This window comes from Bos grunniens, chromosome 10 (assembly GCF_055505025.1).
Source record: "Bos grunniens cultivar Pamir isolate PY7600 chromosome 10, Bosgru_T2T1.0, whole genome shotgun sequence".
In the NCBI taxonomy this organism is placed as follows: Eukaryota; Metazoa; Chordata; class Mammalia; order Artiodactyla; family Bovidae; genus Bos; species Bos grunniens.
The window spans coordinates 64,524,238-64,542,483 of NC_141174.1; the positions used below are offsets into that span (position 1 = coordinate 64,524,238).

General features: G+C 35.4%; 1 pseudogene across 1 annotated transcript; it reads left to right on the forward strand.

Annotated features, from left to right (window-relative positions):
• Positions 1-2,628: 2,628 nt before the first annotated feature.
• LOC147364678 (large ribosomal subunit protein uL6 pseudogene) lies at positions 2,629-3,357 on the forward strand (annotated as a pseudogene). Its single transcript, XR_015133669.1, has one exon. The product of XR_015133669.1 is annotated as a large ribosomal subunit protein uL6 pseudogene (transcript).
• Positions 3,358-18,246: the final 14,889 nt, after the last annotated feature.

An 18,246-nucleotide genomic window follows, 5' to 3' on the forward strand; every position in this document is an offset into this window, starting at 1 on the left:
TTGGATCTCCTTGCAGTCAAGGACTCAAGAGTCCTCTCCAACACCACAGTTCAAAAGCATCAGTCCTTCAGTGCTCAGCTTTCTTTATAGTCCAACCCTCATACACATACATGATCACTGGAAGAACTATATCCTTGACTAGACAGACCTTACATAATGATAAAGGGTTACATGTAACCTTTGCACATATATATATGAAATATTATCATTTGAGTCAACATAGATACAAAAAAGATCTTCACGACTAAAATAATCATGATGGTGTGATCACTCACCTAGAGCCAGACATCCTGGAATATAAAGTCAAGTTGGCCTTAGAAAGCATCACTATGAACAAAGCCGGTGGAGGTGATGGAATTCCAGTTGAGCTATTTCAAATCCTGGAAGATGATACTGTGAAAGTGCTACACTCAATATGCCAGCAAATTTGGAAAACTCAGCAGTGGCCACAGGACTGGAAAAGGTCAGTATTCGTTCCAATCCCAAAGAAAGGCAATGCCAAAGAATGCTCAAACTACCACACAGTTTTGCACTCATCTCACACACTAGTAAATTAATGTTCAAATTTCTCCAAGCCAGGCTTCAGCAATATGGGAACCGTGAAATTCCTGATGTTCAAGCTGGTTTTAGAAAAGGAAGAGGAACCAGAGGTCAAATTGCCAACATCCGCTGGATCATCGAAACAGCAAGAGAGTTCCAGAAAAACATCTATTTCTGCTTTATTGACTATGCCAAAGCCTTTGACTATGTGAATCACAATAAACTGTGGAAAATTCTGAAAGAGATGGGAATACCAGACCACCTCACCTGCCTCTTGAGAAATCTGTATGCAGGTCGGGAAGCAACAGTTAGAACTGGACATGGAACAACAGACTGGTTCCAAATAGGAAAAGGAGTACGTCAAGGCTGTATGTTTTCACTCTGATTGTTTAACTTATATACAGAGTACATTATGAGAAACGCTGGGCTGGAAGAAGCACAAGCTGGAATCAAGATTGCCGGGAGAAATACCAATAACCTCAGATATGCAGATGATACCACCCCTATGGCAGAAAGTGAAGAGGAGTTAAAGAGCCTCTTGGTAACAGTGAAAGAGGAGAGTGAAAAAGTTGGCTTAAAGCTCAACATTCAGAAAACGAAGATCATGGCATCTGGTCCCATCACTTCATGGGAAATAAATGGGGAAACAGTGTCAGACTTTATTTTAGGGGGCTCCAAAATCACTGCAGATGGTAATTTCAGCCATGAAATTAAAAGATGCTTACTCCTTGGAAGGAAAGTTATGACCAACCTAGATAGCATATTGAAAAGCAGAGATATTACTTTGCCAACAAAGGTCCATCTAGTCAAGGCTTTGATTTTTCCAGTGGTCATGGGAAAACCATTTATGGATGTGAGAGTTGGACTGTGAAGAAAGCTGAACACCAAAGAATTGATGCTTTTGAACTGTGGTGTTGGAGAAGACCCTTGAGAGTCCCTTGGACTGCAAGGAGATCCAACCAGTCCATTCTAAAGGAGATCAGCCTTGGGTGTTCTTTGGAAGGACTGGTGCTAAAGCTCAAACTCCAATACTTTGGCCATCTCATGAAAAGAGTTGACTCATTGGAAAAGACCCTGATGCTGGGAGGGATTGAGGGCAGGAGGAAAAGGGAACGACAGATGGCTGGATGGCATCACCGACTGGATGGACATGAGTTTGGGTGAACTCTGGGAGTTGGTGATGGACAGGGAGGCCTGGCGTCCTGCAGTTCATGAGGTCGCAAAGAGTCGGACACGACTGAGCGACTGAACTGAACTGAGGTAAATTTGAGATCATTAGGCTAAGTGAAATAAGTCAGAGAAAGACAAATATCGCATGATCATGTTTACATGTAGAATCTAAAAAAGTTGAAATGATAGTAATAGAGAGTAGAATGGTGGTTATTAGGGGTGTGAGGTCAGAGTAATGAGGAGTTGTGGTCAAAAGGCACAAATTTCCAGCTGTAAGATTAATAAAGTCTGGTGATCTAATGTACAACACGGTGACTATAGTTAACAATACTATATATTCAACAATTGCTAAGCAAGTATATATTAAATTTTCTCACCTCACAAACACAGAAAAGGTAATTATATGAGGTAATGGAGGTGTTAATTAATCATATTATGGTAATCATTTTGCAATATATATGTATGAAATCATCACATTATACACCTTAAACCTATACAATTCTAAAAGTCAATTATATCTCAATGAAGCTGGAAAAAATAAAATAGCAAATATTTAGCCCATGCTTGGGTGTTAAAATTATTAGGTATAAAATGAGAGGCTGCATATATTTCAAATACTTAAATATTACATCTAAAAACTAAAGACTCAAAGATTCCAATTTAAAGTTAAAAAAAAACAAGCAAGATACAATATTTTGTGTAGATAAATTTTACATTATGCATTTAATGTGAACTGTTGGCAATTCTCATTGTTCCCACAACCACAAAAAGTCTCGTTTTTGTATGATTTTATACAAAACAACCAATCAACTGAATTCAAAGTTGAAAACATTTTATATAAGTATATTTTACTCCTGACATTTTAAAGGATCTATTTATGGAGTAAACGTTTCACTTTAAAATTAGTTCCCTGCTTTTTTCCCCGCATCTACTGCGAGAATGAAGACCATTCTCAGCAACCAGACTGTCGACATCCCAGAAAATGTCGACATTAACTTGAAGGGACGGACAGTTATTGTGAAGGGCCCCGGAGGTACCCTGCGGAGGGACTTCAATCACATCAATGTAGAACTCAGTCTCCTTGGAAAGAAAAAGAAGAGGCTCCGTGTTGACAAATGGTGGGGAAACAGAAAGGAACCGGCCACTGTTCGCACAATCTGTAGTCACGTACAGAACATGATCGAGGGTGTTACACTGGGCTTCCGTTACAAGATGAGGTCGGTGTATGCCCACTTCCCCATCAACGTTGTTATTCAGGAGAATGGTTCTCTTGTGGAAATCCGAAATTTGGGGGGTGAAAAATACATACGCGGAGTTCGAATGAGGCCAGGGGTTGCCTGTTCAGTATCTCAAGCCCAGAAAGATGAGTTGATTCTTGAAGGAAATGACATTGAACTTGTGTCAAATTCAGCTGCTTTGATTCAGCAAGCCACCACAGTTAAAAACAAGGATATCAGAAAATTTTTAGATGGTATCTATGTTTCTGAAAAAGGAACAGTTCAGCAGGCTGATGAATAAGATCTCAGTGATCCTGCTGCAGAAACAACAAGATAGCAGATGGTTCTATGGACTCAGTTGTGATATTTTAAAGAGACAATGAAACTCTTGATTTGAAAAAATAAAAAAATTTTAAAAAATAAAATAAAATTAGTTCCCTTTGCAATTTTTTTACCACAACCAGGGCTACACTCACAGGTCTGGCTTCTAATTCTGTGAAATTGCCTACAATTAAACTGTTAAATTAGACTATAAGATAAATTGGCAGTTAAACTGAATAAAGTTTAACATGTATGTTTGTAATTAAGGGCTGTAACAGAGAAATTTTAAATCTGATGAAAGTAATATAAGCATAGAACCTAGGGACTTCTGTAAATGGAGAACCTCCATTATTCCCTAAATGTCAATGGACCCCAGACTAAACCCACAGTTAAATAGGAAAAAGACATATAGATGTCTGTATAAAAGACTATGTACTGAATCTGGAAAAATTACCAGGTACAATCCTAGGCACTTTATATATTTTATTTAATCCTCAAAATAATTTCTGTAAAATATAGTAGTATCACTACTTTATGTTTGTTGCTGTTCAGTCACTAAATTGTGCCTGACATTTTGAGACCCCATGGACTACAGCATGCCAAGATCCCCTGTTTTCCATTATCTCCTGGAGTTTTCTCAAATTTATGTCCATTGAGTTGTTGATGTGCTTTATAGATAACAAAATTACAGTTAAGAGTAAATGACACAGGTAGTATCACACAACCTAAAAAGATAAAATCTGACAGTCTTTCAATCATACTATTTTGCTAACAATTTTTCTAGATTATATGAATACTAATGGAAAACCATAATCTGAATTTATACCCCTTTGCTTTGTACTTTACCTTAATAGCACCAATTTTTTCTATAAGGCACATTTCATAAAATAGACTACACTGGAACTCACAATGGTCCAATTTCCCATCCCTACTCCCAAGACAGTATTTAAACCATATTAACTAGATTATTGTGTTTTTAGACATTTCTTATCTATCCTCAAGATTCTTAGAGCAAATATAAATGAAAAAGACACTAATGCATTTGAAGTCATTTTAAGTACACTGTAAAAGTCAGCAGTCACTCAACAATAAGTTTTGTTTTCTGTTTTAAACTATGAACTACCTATTTGCATTCCCAGGATCTTAAAAGAAAAAACAAAACAGGATTGTTCAGCAATGAAGAGTTTATAACTTTAAGCTTTTTAAAAAAATGTTAACAACCTCTTACATGTTTTCATAAACACCATACTCGAGGCGAACTAATTCTCAGGGAATAAGCACTTAGGTCTTTAATAAAGATGGAAATTATCTTGTCAGCCAGGTCCTAGCATTCACCTATTAAAATGAACCATGACTGGGTCTTTACCTTTCTGATAAACTAAGCAGCAACCTGGATTTCAAACTCTTTCCATCCTCCCATTGAAAACTGATGATTACATGCTGAATGATAACAGCATTTGCAGCTTAATTGAAACAACATATACTTCTCTTCAACCCTACATGTTGCATTGTAATTTGAATGCATTCATCATTGTGTATTTTCAGATATAAATTACAAACTTGAATTAATGAAATAGATCTACATTTTCATTACGATCAATCATGAATGAAAATTTATCACCATGTATATACTGCAATAAGAATAGGCAAAACAAACTCCTGAAATTGAGAAGAATTCATCATTCAAGGTGATTTAAAACTAGTCATAACACTATAATGGAAAACTAGTTTATGAAATTAATATAACATTCCAAGATTACTTTTTCTTGATATACAGAAAATTCATACAAATCTATGAAACAAAACCTGAAACTTTAATAAAAAATAAGAGCTATGACTATAAGTAGATCATGCCCTTCTCTGAAAGTATAAGGGTCAAGGTTCAACATTAAGAATTTGGGAAATATATATATGTATATTTATGCAGAGAAAAATTTCAAAAATTTATGACTTAAGAACCTCCCCAAAGTATTATATGTCCTGAAATTCACTTTTATATATTTGTTTAATGAGTTTAATTATAGAATGGAAATGATATTGTATTTATAATTTTGTTTCCCTTTGCCATTCACCTTGTGATCATTTTCTCATGTCATTAGGCATTCCTTGAAAACATCCTATAGACATTAAAATGAACAGATCCTTTAGGGAATATTTGGGAAGTATTATAATGCAATATTCAAATGACTTCCTATCACACAGGTTTTAGACCATAAGGGATTCCCAGTAGGGTGTAAGGACAAAGACTTTGTCCTCTATAATGCTTTCTCAGTCATTATAATCTTTCCAACTGACAACAGTTTTTCTCAGCTTTAGTCCTAGATTTAATTTTTCTGAGTAAATGTCACACTACCTATGCAGAATTTTGTTCTTTAACATTACCATCCTCAGAGAGTTCCCTCTTTGTGATTCCAGAAAAATTAAAATTCCATAAATTATATTTAGATAATTACCAGAGTTTTCTTAAACTAACCTGACTTTTAAAAATTATTTATTAAATATGTGGATATTGGCCAAAACTTCCAGTTTATTTTTACTTATAGAGTTCTGACCACAGTGTGCATGGTATTATCCACACTGACAAGGCAGGCTTCCCTGGTGGCTCAGGCGGTAAAGAATCTCCCTGCAGTGCAGGAGACCTAGGTTCAATCCCTGGGTTGGGAAGATCCCCTGGAGGAGGGCATGGCAACCCACTCCAGTATTCTTGCTTGGAGAATCCCCATGGACAGGGGAGCCTGGTGGGCTACATACAGTCCATGGGGTCACAGAGTCATACACAACTGAGTGACTAAGCACAGCACAGCACACCGACAAGGATACAAATTCCCATTCTTATTATAGAGACCATCTCAGGATTATATTTAACAGCTCAGAGGTCAGCATCCAGTGATCTTCAATCATCCTGGAAAACTGCATTTTATCCAAATTATATCCAAAAGTTCTAATTTTAGCACATATTCTTTTAAAAATAAAACTATTGTAAGACTTTCATAAAGGTTACACATTTATCTCAGAATTTTTATAAAATATTAGACTAAGAAGAAATACTGGTCAATTTGTATCCAAACTTAGAGTTTCTCGTCCTCCACATATTTGTGTGGATCAGGAAAAATAAACATGTGGATTTATTTAAAGTTATTTGTACATGACATGAAAAAAATTCTCATGACTATAATGGTCTGGGACTCACAACTACTGACTTCCTACTGCGTAATGGATAGAGTTCAGACTCCTTCCTGGACGAGGATGCGCATGACAGGTCAAGCATCATCAGGTCCCAGTAATGGGTTGAAGCTTCCCTTCCCTGTACCTTCTCTACAGTCCAGCTGACCTCTTCAGTTTCTTACAACAATCACACTAGTTCAGCACTCACAGTTTCACTTATGAATTTACGATCCATTTAGTCTATTCCACTTTATCAAGTTCTAGGGAAAAGCCAGGCCTTTAATCTGTTCTTGGATTAAATTCTTCCATTAAAACCTTCCCTGAACTGTTACTGTACTAGTCACACATACTAATGCTTGGTTAAATTCAAGTGGTCATTTTTGGACTGTATTCTAATTGCCTAATGTACACAAATTCCCCCTCTCTGACAAGACTGTAAGATAATAAGAGGCAATTATAAATACCCCATGTGCAGCACATTAAGATGCAGTCTAGTAAGAATGCAATAAATACTTCTTTATTTGAATTTTTCTTCTTAAGTAATCAATGAGACTATTGCTGCAAATGCTACCACAGCTGTGAAACCTGCCACTATCAATGCAACCAGAAGTAGAAATGAAAAGCTTTTGAAAGATTTTTTGACTGATATGTAAATATAGTCAAAATGCTTATAATAAATTTTTATCATATCTCTACACTTTAAAAAAGTTATATAAATAAAGTAAGTAAATCATTGATAAGAATTTAATACTTTCAATACCCATCCTCATGGTAAACAGTATAAATATGCTAAAAATTAAAATACAAAAACGTTCGTCTGAATCCAAATAATGTAGGATTTAATATTAACTAAATGAAAAGACTGGCCCCCAAATTATAGGTTCATGATACATAAAAATATGCCTTGCATGTGTGCATGCATGCAAAGTCACTTCAGTCTGTCCACAGAATTCTCCAGGCAAGAATACTGGAGTGGGTTAGGCAACTTTAAATTTGATTATATAGTATTTTATTTATATTCATCCTCTTCTTTCTTTTGAAACTTATTTCCATCTAGTCCTATATTTCCAGGACACACTTAAATTTTTAAATAATTTTCTTTTAGTTAATGGAAAATATTCACAGAATAAGCAAAGTTGTATTATTTTAGGATATTCAGAACAACAAAAACACTAAAAGATTAAGTATTTGCTAGACAAACTCACTCAGGTGAATAAATCAAATTTCTTTCAGTAAAATATTAAGTATTTTCCCCCTTCACTGGCAAATAGTTAAAACCATGAATTGTAAATCTGTAAATGTCTAGAATCTACTGTATTCATGATTTTGTTATGCAGAGAAGGCAACCATCACTATAGAAGCTTCAACTACTTTAAATATGAATCCCATGCCTAAGATCAAGTGAAAATACTATCTAGAGTTTTGCCTCCCAAGAAACAGGAAGGCAAATGAAAGTATACAGTCACTGGAAACACTAATGAGCATTTGATTTACTCAATAACCTAGTCTCTTTGATTTCAAATCTAGTGACCTGTCTCTAAACATCAAAGATGTTCATCAATCATCTTGAATCTCTTCTTTGATATGCATATGTGTATGTTAACTTAGTATTTTCAAGTATAGGCTCCCTTCCCTCAATTAAAGCAGTTCCTTCAGAATAAAATCTTTAATTCCATTATTTAGTTATTCAAGTAGCCAAATCTATGCTTTAAAAGCAATAGGTGTTTGCAAAATACAAATTGGAAATTGAAAAAAAGTCAGTATATTTAAATTCACCCATGACAGATTTACAAAGAGGGAAATTTGGTAGAGGTTATTGAAGAAACTTTTTTTGCCCAAGTTTTTTTCGTGTGTTTTGTTCATTCACATATCTTTAGTGTCTGGCACATTGTAGGTAAACAAATATTTGCTGAATGAATAAATGAATATTTTCTTAAATTAATGGAAGACATTTTAATCGTGGATTCATATTACAAACACTATGTACTATAAATGTTTAACTAAAAATCTATCCTGTCAAACTCTTCATGCCTTTTCCTGACTTCATCGAAATTATTACATGGTAACAGGAAATGAAAAAGACCCTGATGCTGGGAAAGATTGAAGGCGGGATGAGAAGGGGACACCAGAGGATGAGATGGTGGGATGGCATCACCGACTTGATGGACATGAGTTTGAGCAAGCTCCGGGAGTTGGTGATAGACAGGGAAGCCTGGCATGCTGCAGTCCATGGGGTTACAAATTCACAAAGATGTGCACATAAAGCAGTTAGAAAGCAAGATAGAACAGCACAGACTCTATTGTGAAATTGCGGTCTAACAACTATAAAACTATCACTCAGTCTTTGGACTTTAAAAGTAATATTTAGATTACTAGTAACCTATCTTGTTTGTTAGCATGAAGTGCAGGGCTCACAATTGTAAAACTCTATATGCATTTTTATTTTTAATGGTCACTAGGTAATCACTATGATAAAAAATTAAGACTAACTTTTAAAGTTTACAACTGAGATACAACAAATAAGTGTGAGCTGATCTTACCTGATGTTCCCTAACTGTTCTCACCTACCGAGGCTGTACTCTTTGAAATTAAAAACTTTTATTTTCTACTTTTAAAAAGACTATGTTGATTCAAGAAACCATGGATAGTATACTGTATTTATGTTTTTCCTTCTGGCTTACTTCACTCTGTATAATAGGCTCCAGTTTCATCCACCTCATTAGAACTGATTCAAATGTATTCTTTTTAATGGCTGAGTAATAACATAAATACAGTATACTAACGCATATATATGGAATTTAGAAAGATGGTAACAATAACCCGGTGTACGAGACAGCAAAAGAGACACTGATGTATAGAACAGTCTTATGGACTCTGTGGGAGAGGGAGAGGGTGGGAAGATTTGGGAGAATGACATTGAAACATGTAAAATATCATGTAAGAAACGAGTTGCCAGTCCAGGTTCGATGCACGATACTGGATGCTTGGGGCTAGTGCATTGGGATGACCCAGAGGGATGGTATGGGGAGGGAGGAGGGAGGAGGGTTCGGGATGGGGAGCACATGTATACCTGTGGTGGATTCATTTCGATATTTGGCAAAACTAATACAATTATGTAAAGTTTGGAAATAAAATAAAATTAAAAAAAAAAAAAGAAACCATGGATAAAGGACTTAAATCCTAATAGTGTCCTTTTTCTCTAGAAATAGCTTTTGGCAGCACAGAACTTTGTTATCCATAGAAATAAATACTTCCAGTCATTTTTTCCATACAAAAATGTTTTTAGTATCTCTGTATGTGAGGCATTGTTATAGGGACAGGATGAAACAGTTAAGCAGAGAGAAAAAGTCCTTGCTTTACAGGTTCTTTTCTAAATTATAGTCTAGTAAGGATGCCAAAGATAAATAAGTTAACAAACAATTTAAGTGCTAATTAGTACAGGGGGATAAAAAGCAACTAGGACACCACTGAGGGGAATTGCCGCTGGATATGACAGCCAAGTAAAGTATGTCTGAGGAAATGGCACTGATACAGAACTGTCATGAAAAATGTTCCATGTGACTATGGGAGTGAGGGAGCCACTCAACAATCTTGTTGAGGAGATTTTGTAAATAAAAGAGAAAACAAGTTTAGAGATCCCTGGAGCGAGGGTGCTTAGCACCATTCAGTTATAGCAAGAAGCCTAGGGTGACAGAGGAATATGAAATATAGGGAAAGAGTTATGCCAGAAGGCACTAACGCAAGTGGACAGATTTTTGTAAAGGCATTGTAGGACATCTTAAGTGGTAAGCAGCAGTTTTGATTCTAAGTACAATGGAAAGCAGTTAGAGAGTTCTAAACAGAGAATATCATATTATTTGATTTAATACCATTTAATGGATTTTCCAGATGGTGCTAGTGGTAAAGAATACCCCTGCCAATTCAGGAGACTTAAAAGATGCAGGTTCGATCTCTGGTCAGGAAGATTCCCCAGAGGAAGTCATGTCCACCCACTCCAGTATTCTTACCTGGAGAATCCCATGGACAGAGGAGCCTGGTGGGCTATAGTCCATAGGGTCGCAAAGGGTTGGACGTGATTGAAGCGACTCAGCGTGTACACAATATGTGTTTACTATGCGATTACTAGGTAATTTGCTAAGTGATTTACAAATGTATTTAATCACTGTATCAACTCAATAAAGCCATTAGGCAGAACTAAGTTAGAGGGGAATTATGAAACACAAATAAAATGCTAAGTGCTGGGAGGGATCTTCTAATATAAGGTCTCCACTATAGACTCTGGACTCACAACTGCCCTATACTCTTAGCGGGGCTAGGTTCCTCAGGGGACAGATGATACAGTTCAATAGGGCCAAAGGGGAAAGTCCTAAGTCTCACACAGACCACAAAAGAGAAATCAAATATATAACTAGAATAAAATATTACTTGAAGCAAACTATGGGATATTTTAGTTCTCTGTATAAGTCATGAGTTTGGTTTAAATTAATTTTGACAAGCTTTCTTAAAGATGTCAGCAATTGTTACTTTCTCTACCTGTTGTTTCTCCTTAAGGGCGTGATAATTACCTCAAACACCTTTGAATCTTCTACATTCCCTGGCACACAATGCCTTGCAGGAAGTGGGACTTTAGAGTACTTGTTGAACAAATCATACATTGCAAAACTACAAAAAAAAAAAAAAACTCTTCTTCAGTACCTGGCACCATGGGAAACCTTAGACCTAACAATCGGTTGATGCTGGTTCTTAGTGAAACCGTTTTTCACAGAGTTTGCATTGAACTTGGAACTGTACTTTGAGAAAACTTGAAAGTGTCTTTAAAAGTTTTTCAGCAAAATGGCCTTAGACATTTTTCACTTTAAGCATTTTTAGATGTGTTTCCCTGATTTTTAAAACATCGTTTACCCAGTAGATATATTAAAGCTTTTGCCTTTTGTTTGAATTAACCAGAAAATTTCACAAGACTATTGTCAACTGAATAAATATATCTCCTCCTCTGAAAATTTCCTACTCCCTTCTGAAATTCTCAGAAAGATTTATAACAGTAACCCCTTTCCATTAAGTTCTGATCCTTTCTGGTAATTTCTTTCAGGATAAAATGTATTGGCAACAGCTTTGATGTCTTTATCTTGCTTTATCCTTTCTTCTTTAAGAAGCAGTTTTTGTTCATCCTTGGCTCTTAGGACATGCTTTATGCAACGACAGCATGAAAAGAATTAGAATGGAAATGTATATCCTTTTTTGGAACTGTGTCTATTTACCTAATATAAAAGATACAGCAGTTTTTCAAAAGCATAGCAGAACAATGCTGTACTCTTCTCAATTTCACAGTAACATCTGAGCCGTGACCAAACTATTTGACAAGAATGAATATTAAATCAGGACAGGAAGAAAGATAATATAGACTTTTCTTACTGAAATAACAAATTAATGATAGATGTATTTAAAAATAAAAACTGACAACTAAAACATGGCTTAAAACAGGAGACAAAAATGATCAGAAAATAATTTTGTAATTATTTCTCCAATCTTTACACAAAGGACTTAATCTTCTCAATGGTTATGACATATATTTTCATATCATCCATCCATTTTTTTCTTTTAATTTGTTCCTTTCCCACCCCAACCTCTCAGGAATTGTAATCAACCAATATTTATGGGATATCTACTATGTGTCTAGAATTACATTAGTCAAAATTATCCATAACAGAACTTCCTCTCAAAAGACATCTTGTTGAAAAAAGAGTAACATAACAGAAGTAGTAACAAAACAAAACAAAAGTTAAGGGCTAGATCATATGCCATGGTGAAAAGTGTAATAGGATTTCTAGCACAGGAGTTAACCATATGAACTGGACTAGTCTGGGGTAGAATTATGAAAGAAAATATATTTTGAACTAAATATTTAAATATAAAGACAGATAAATTCATAATTCCTTATCTATGGATAGAGACCATATACATTTTGCTCCCTGTTAGTTCTCAGACCTCATGTCCTGGCAATCTGTCTTGCCACAACTGCCTTTCTGTCATTCATCGAACTCATACACATTGCTCAGACCAATGTACTACAAAAAGTTAAAAAAAAAAAAAATGAGTCTGAACCCCACTAAAGAACTAATAGTCTAAATTACCTTTTATTGTTGTCTATAAAAACCCTCATCATACCCTGGATCATAAATTGAGTGTGAAAGTTCTATGTGAATTTCTGATTAAAACTCTAACTAAGGGTAAAAATGTTTCACAGAAATTAAATGAAATAGTAGAGAAAAGCAGTCTCTTAGATCACTTGCTTTCAAAGTAATAATATTAGCACATTTTCAGATATACCTGACTCATATAAATATATTCTGACTTAGAAAATCTGTAACAAAGAAAAAACCAGAAAATATAAGTCAAATTTTGTGAAGGTTTGTAGCATGGCCTTCCCCCACATATTTCAGTGTATTCACTGGCCTATCACACCACCTTGCACTTATACTCAGTAAATATCTGTGAAGTAAATGATGCACAAATGAAGAAGTGAATGAGTCATATCATGTTTGTCTTAACCAGGATAAGCTATTATATCCTGAGAAAATGACCTAGCTTTGTACACTTACACTCATAAGATTTTAACCTGTATAACTAATATTAATATATTCAAAAAAGAGGGTCACAAATTGGGCATTGTGAAATTTTTAATGTTCTTTATATTTCAAATAACCTAATATCTCATTGATTTAGGTTTCAGGAAATGTAATATTGTTGTTCACTTCAGAGTCTCCATCCAATTAAATCTGTCTTATTCTTTAAAACCTAGCTCAAAACTGAAATTCTCTGTAAAATCTTATCTAGATCCAGCAATTCCACTTTTTAAACTTTATCCCAAGGAAATAATTGGTCTTGTATATAGAAATGTGCAAGGGTGCTTATCTCAGCATTGTCTATAAAATGAAAAATAAACCTGAATCAAAGAAAATTACAATATTACATGAATTATAACTTATTCATGGCCACCGTATAGTCAGCAAAAATAATGATTAATATTTTTTAGAAAAATGGTCATAAAATATTGGTAAGTAAAAAAAATTGGGAAATATAATTCTATTTTTAATGTAGATTTATATAAATGGAGGCCAAGAAAAATGATGCTTTCCAACATCTAATTACACTGAAATGTTAAAAGTGATTTGCTCTGAGTGGTGGGATTATCAGTTCAGTTCAGTCGCTCAGTCATGTCCGACTCTTTGTGGCCCCATGAATCGCAACACGCCAGGCCTCCCTGTCCATCACCAACTCCCGGAGTTCACTCAGACTCACGTCCATCGAGTCAGTGATGCCATCCAGCCATCTCATCCTCTGTTGTCCCCTTCTCCTCCTGCCCCCAATCCCTCCCAGCATCAGAGTCTTTTCCAATGAGTCAACTCTTCACATGAAGTGGCCAAAGTACTGGAGTTTCAGCTTTAGCATCATTCCTTCCAAAGAAATCCCAGGGCTGATCTCCTTCAGAATGGACTGGTTGGATCTCCTTGCAGTCCAAGGGACTCTCAAGAGTCTTCTCCAACACCACACTTCAAAAGCATCAATTCTTTGGCGCTCAGCCTTCTTCACAGGGATTATACATGATTCAAAAGAATTATTATCCATTATTTTAGTTTTTCTGTAATAATCATGTTTTACTTGAGTTATTTCAAACAGGGGCAAATAACAAGAAAAGAACTATTTTACTTGAGTTATTTCTGAAAGGGACAAATAAAAAGAACAGAATCCTTACCTTATAAAATTTCCTCACCTTGATTTGCCTTCTAAGAAGCACAGGTTCAAGGCTCAAATTTAAAGTCTGTCACTAGCAATATATCAGATCCTATGACATACAGTTTGTATACTAACATTATTCATGTGTGTTAAGTTGCTTCAATTGTGTCTGACTCTTTGCAATCCTATGGACTGTAGCCCACCAGGCTTCTCTGTCCATAGGATTCTCCAAGAAAGAAATGGAGTGGGTTGTCATGCCCTCCTCCAGGGGATCTTCCCAACCCAGGGATTGAATCTCCATCTCTTGTATCTCCTGCATTGGCAGGTGGGTTCTTAACCACTACGTGCCACCTGGGAAACCCATACTAACCTGATATCTGGCTTCATATTACCTTTACACATTGTTTTCATCCACTGCCGTCAACTCATTTTATCTTCCTATCTTTTTTATGCTTGTATAAATTCTGTGATTTCAAATACCACAGCACTTTACCAATAGTGCAGTTCAGGGAAGGCTGGTACCAGCTCCAACAGAGTAAAACAAGGCCAACATTTATCTTGGTGAATCTAACACAGTTTAGTCTGGTCTTCAGCTTTGTTGACCCATGAGACTGATTTTTATCAGTCTACTAAAAATGGATTTGTCTTTAGAGGCCAAGTTCCCAGAGATCAATGTAGAGAAGAATGGCAGTGTATTGATTCACAGTAAGAAATAAATCTGTCATTTATACCAAATGCCATATTGACATGACCAGCTGACTCTCATCCTGTAGGAAAACTACAGAGGGAGCCAAATTATCAAAAGGTTGCTTGGTTGTCATGGAATCAGAAAAAGGAACACTTCTAAGGAATGGCTCTAAGTTAAGGTATCTTTGGGCATTCTTATATACTGTAGGAAAGAAATAGCCTTGCCAAGGATCTCATAATTTTAGAGAAACACTGAGGCACAGTGAAGTGATTAAGAGCATGGGCTTTTGAGAAAGGCAAAGTGGTTTCAGATCCTATTTCCACCATTTTCTCTGTATTTGAACTTGAACTCTAAGCCTTTGTTTTCTAAAAATCAAGTATTTAGGAAACAACTGAGGTGACTTAAATTTAAATCCGTTTAGGCTGAGGATTTGCTGTACCAATTCTAATTGTTTTAATAGGAAGTGTTATCTAGTGGTGGCTCAGTGGTAAAGAATCTGCCTTTCAACGCAGGAGAATCAGGAGATGCAGGTTCAATCCCTGGGTTGGGAAGATCCCTTAGAGGAGGAGATAGCAACCCATTCCAGTGTCGTTGCCAGGATAATCCCATGGACAGAGGGGCCTGGCAAGCTGCAGTCCTCAGGGTTGCAAGGAATCAGACACGACTGAAGCAACTGAACATGCACATTAATTAATTAGGCTATAAAACTAAAATGGTTATTTTGTAAATATGGCAATCTGTCATATCTCTGTATTCCTATTAGATATTGGGCTCTCTTAGCCCAATAGGACATCTCAAATAACTTTAGTCTCTTTTAGTTATTTAAACAGTCTCAGTTTCATATTAATACTTCATCCTGTCATTTTGAAGTTTCAAATGCATAGTTACTTGAAGGCTTTCTGTGTACTCAAATAGTTTACTGTGGTTCCAGAACAATTACTAAAAACATGATCCATGTAATGGTGCTTATCTGATAACTGATTGGTGCAAGCATGCCAAGTGACTTCAGTCCTGTCCAGCTCTTTGCAGTCCTATGGACTATAGCCAGCCATACTCCTCTGCCCTGGGATTCTCCAGGCGAGAACACTGGAAGAAGTTGCCATACCCTCCTCCAGAGAATCTTCCCAACCCAAGGATTGAACCTACATCTCTTATACCTCCTGCATTGGCAGGCCGATTCTTTACCACTAGCGCCACCTGGGAAGCTCAACCATTGTTACCACACAGCTATAGGATATGGAGCTTGCACCAGAATGAAAATCAATTTCATTACTAAGCACAGCTTGTAGCTCAAATGAAAGAGGAAATAGACAAGCCCAAAATCACAGTTATAATTTCCATACTATTCTCTTGATAATTAAGAGAGTAAGTAGAAAACCAATAAAAATGCAGAAGACTAAAATACTATCATATAAATTGACCTAATTGGTGTTTACAGAGCATGCCATTCAACAAAAGCAAAATGCAAATTCTTTCAATTGTGCCTGGATAATACTTTGAACTGGATGAAAATTAAGACATAATAATTAAAATGTATTTAATACAGCTAAGATTGCTTTTAAAGAGAAATTTATAGCTATAAATGCTTATGTTAGTACAAAACAAAACCTAAAATCTTTATCTAATCTCCTACTTTTAAAAAAAGCTTACAGAGAAAAGCAAATCCAAAGTAGGAGGAAAATAATCAAAATAAGAGAAGAAATTAATTAAATAGAAAATAAAAATAGAGGGAAAAATCCAAAAACTTCTTTGAAAATAATCAAGAGATATAAAACTCTAGTTAGAATAAAAACAAAAAGAGAAAACACAAACTATCAATGTCAATTAAAAAAAAGAAATCAAATCACTGTTAAGCCAATAAACTGACAAAACATATTCAAGGGATATTATGAATAGCTTTTTGCCAATAAATTCAACAGTTTATATAAAATGGCCATCACTAAAGATACCATCACTATGAAAAGAACAATAAGACGAATTTATGAACAACTTCATGGCAATACTTTTGAAAACCCAAATGAAATAGGAAAATTTTATGAAAGGTACAAGTTACCAGTATAACCCAGGAGATCCAGATGAGTTACTTGGTGAATTTTAGCATTTAAAGAAGAAGAAGAATACAATTTGATACCAATGTTTTCAAAGAAGGGGAAATTTTCCAACTAATTTTATGAAGACAACATTATCCTGAAACCAAAATCAGACAAAGACACTATTCAAAAAGAAAACTTTAGTGAAATACCCCTCAATACAGATGCAAATATAGATACAAAAGTCCTTAAAATATTAACAAAGCAAATTCAACAATATATAAAAAGAATAATACATTACACCTGGGGTTTATTCCAAGAATGTAAGGTTACCTCAACCTCTGAAAATCATTCAAAATAATTTACTCTATCCACATACTGAAAAAGAGCTGAATGATCATCTAATAAATACAAAAAAGTCATATGACAAATTATAATAACCATTCTTTACAAAAATCCTAGCAAATAGTAATAAATGGAAAGTTCCACAACCTGATAAAGAGCGTTTACAAGAAAAACTACAGCTTACAATATATTTAATATGAAATACTGAATTCTTTTCTCTTAAAATTAGAAAAAGAGCAAGAATGTCTACTCTCATTGTTACTATTAATGAAGTATTCAAAGTACTAACCAGTGCAATTAAGTGAGAAAAAGACAAGGCAAACTGATTGGAAAGAAAGAGGTAAAGTTCTCTTTATTTGCAAACAAAATGATAGTGTATGTAGAAAGCCTATGGGAGAAAAGGTTGTTAGAATTAATAACAGTTTTTGTCAGGGTCATGGGAAATAAGGTGATCCTGAGAAATAAAAGAGAAATGAAACACTTATCCATGAAAACTTGTATTTAAATGTTCTTAGCAGCTTTATTGGAGAAGGCAATGGCACCCCACTCCAGTACTCTTGCCTGGAAAATCCCGTGGATGGAGGAGCCTGATAGGCTGCAGTCCATGGGGTCGCTAGGAGTCGGACACGACTGAGTGACTTCACTTTCACTTTTCACTTTCATGCATTGTAGAAGGCAATGGCAACCCATTCCAGTGTTCTTGCCTGGAGAATCCCAGGGACGGGGGAGCCTGGTGGGCTGCCGTCTATGGGGTCACACAGAGTTGGACACAACTGAAGTGACTTAGCAACTTAGCAGGAGCAGCTTTATTTATAATTACCAAAAACTAGAAATAGTTCAAATTTCTATCAAGTTGAATGGATAAACAGAATGCAGTATATCCACACATGAACATTTAATAAACTGTAAAAATGTTCAACAACATTATGCAGAGAAAAAAAATCCAGGTGCAAAAGTATACATATATTATAGCTCCATTTTTTATTAAATGCTATAAAAGGTAAATCTATCAGACTGCTGATCAGTGTTTGCTTGA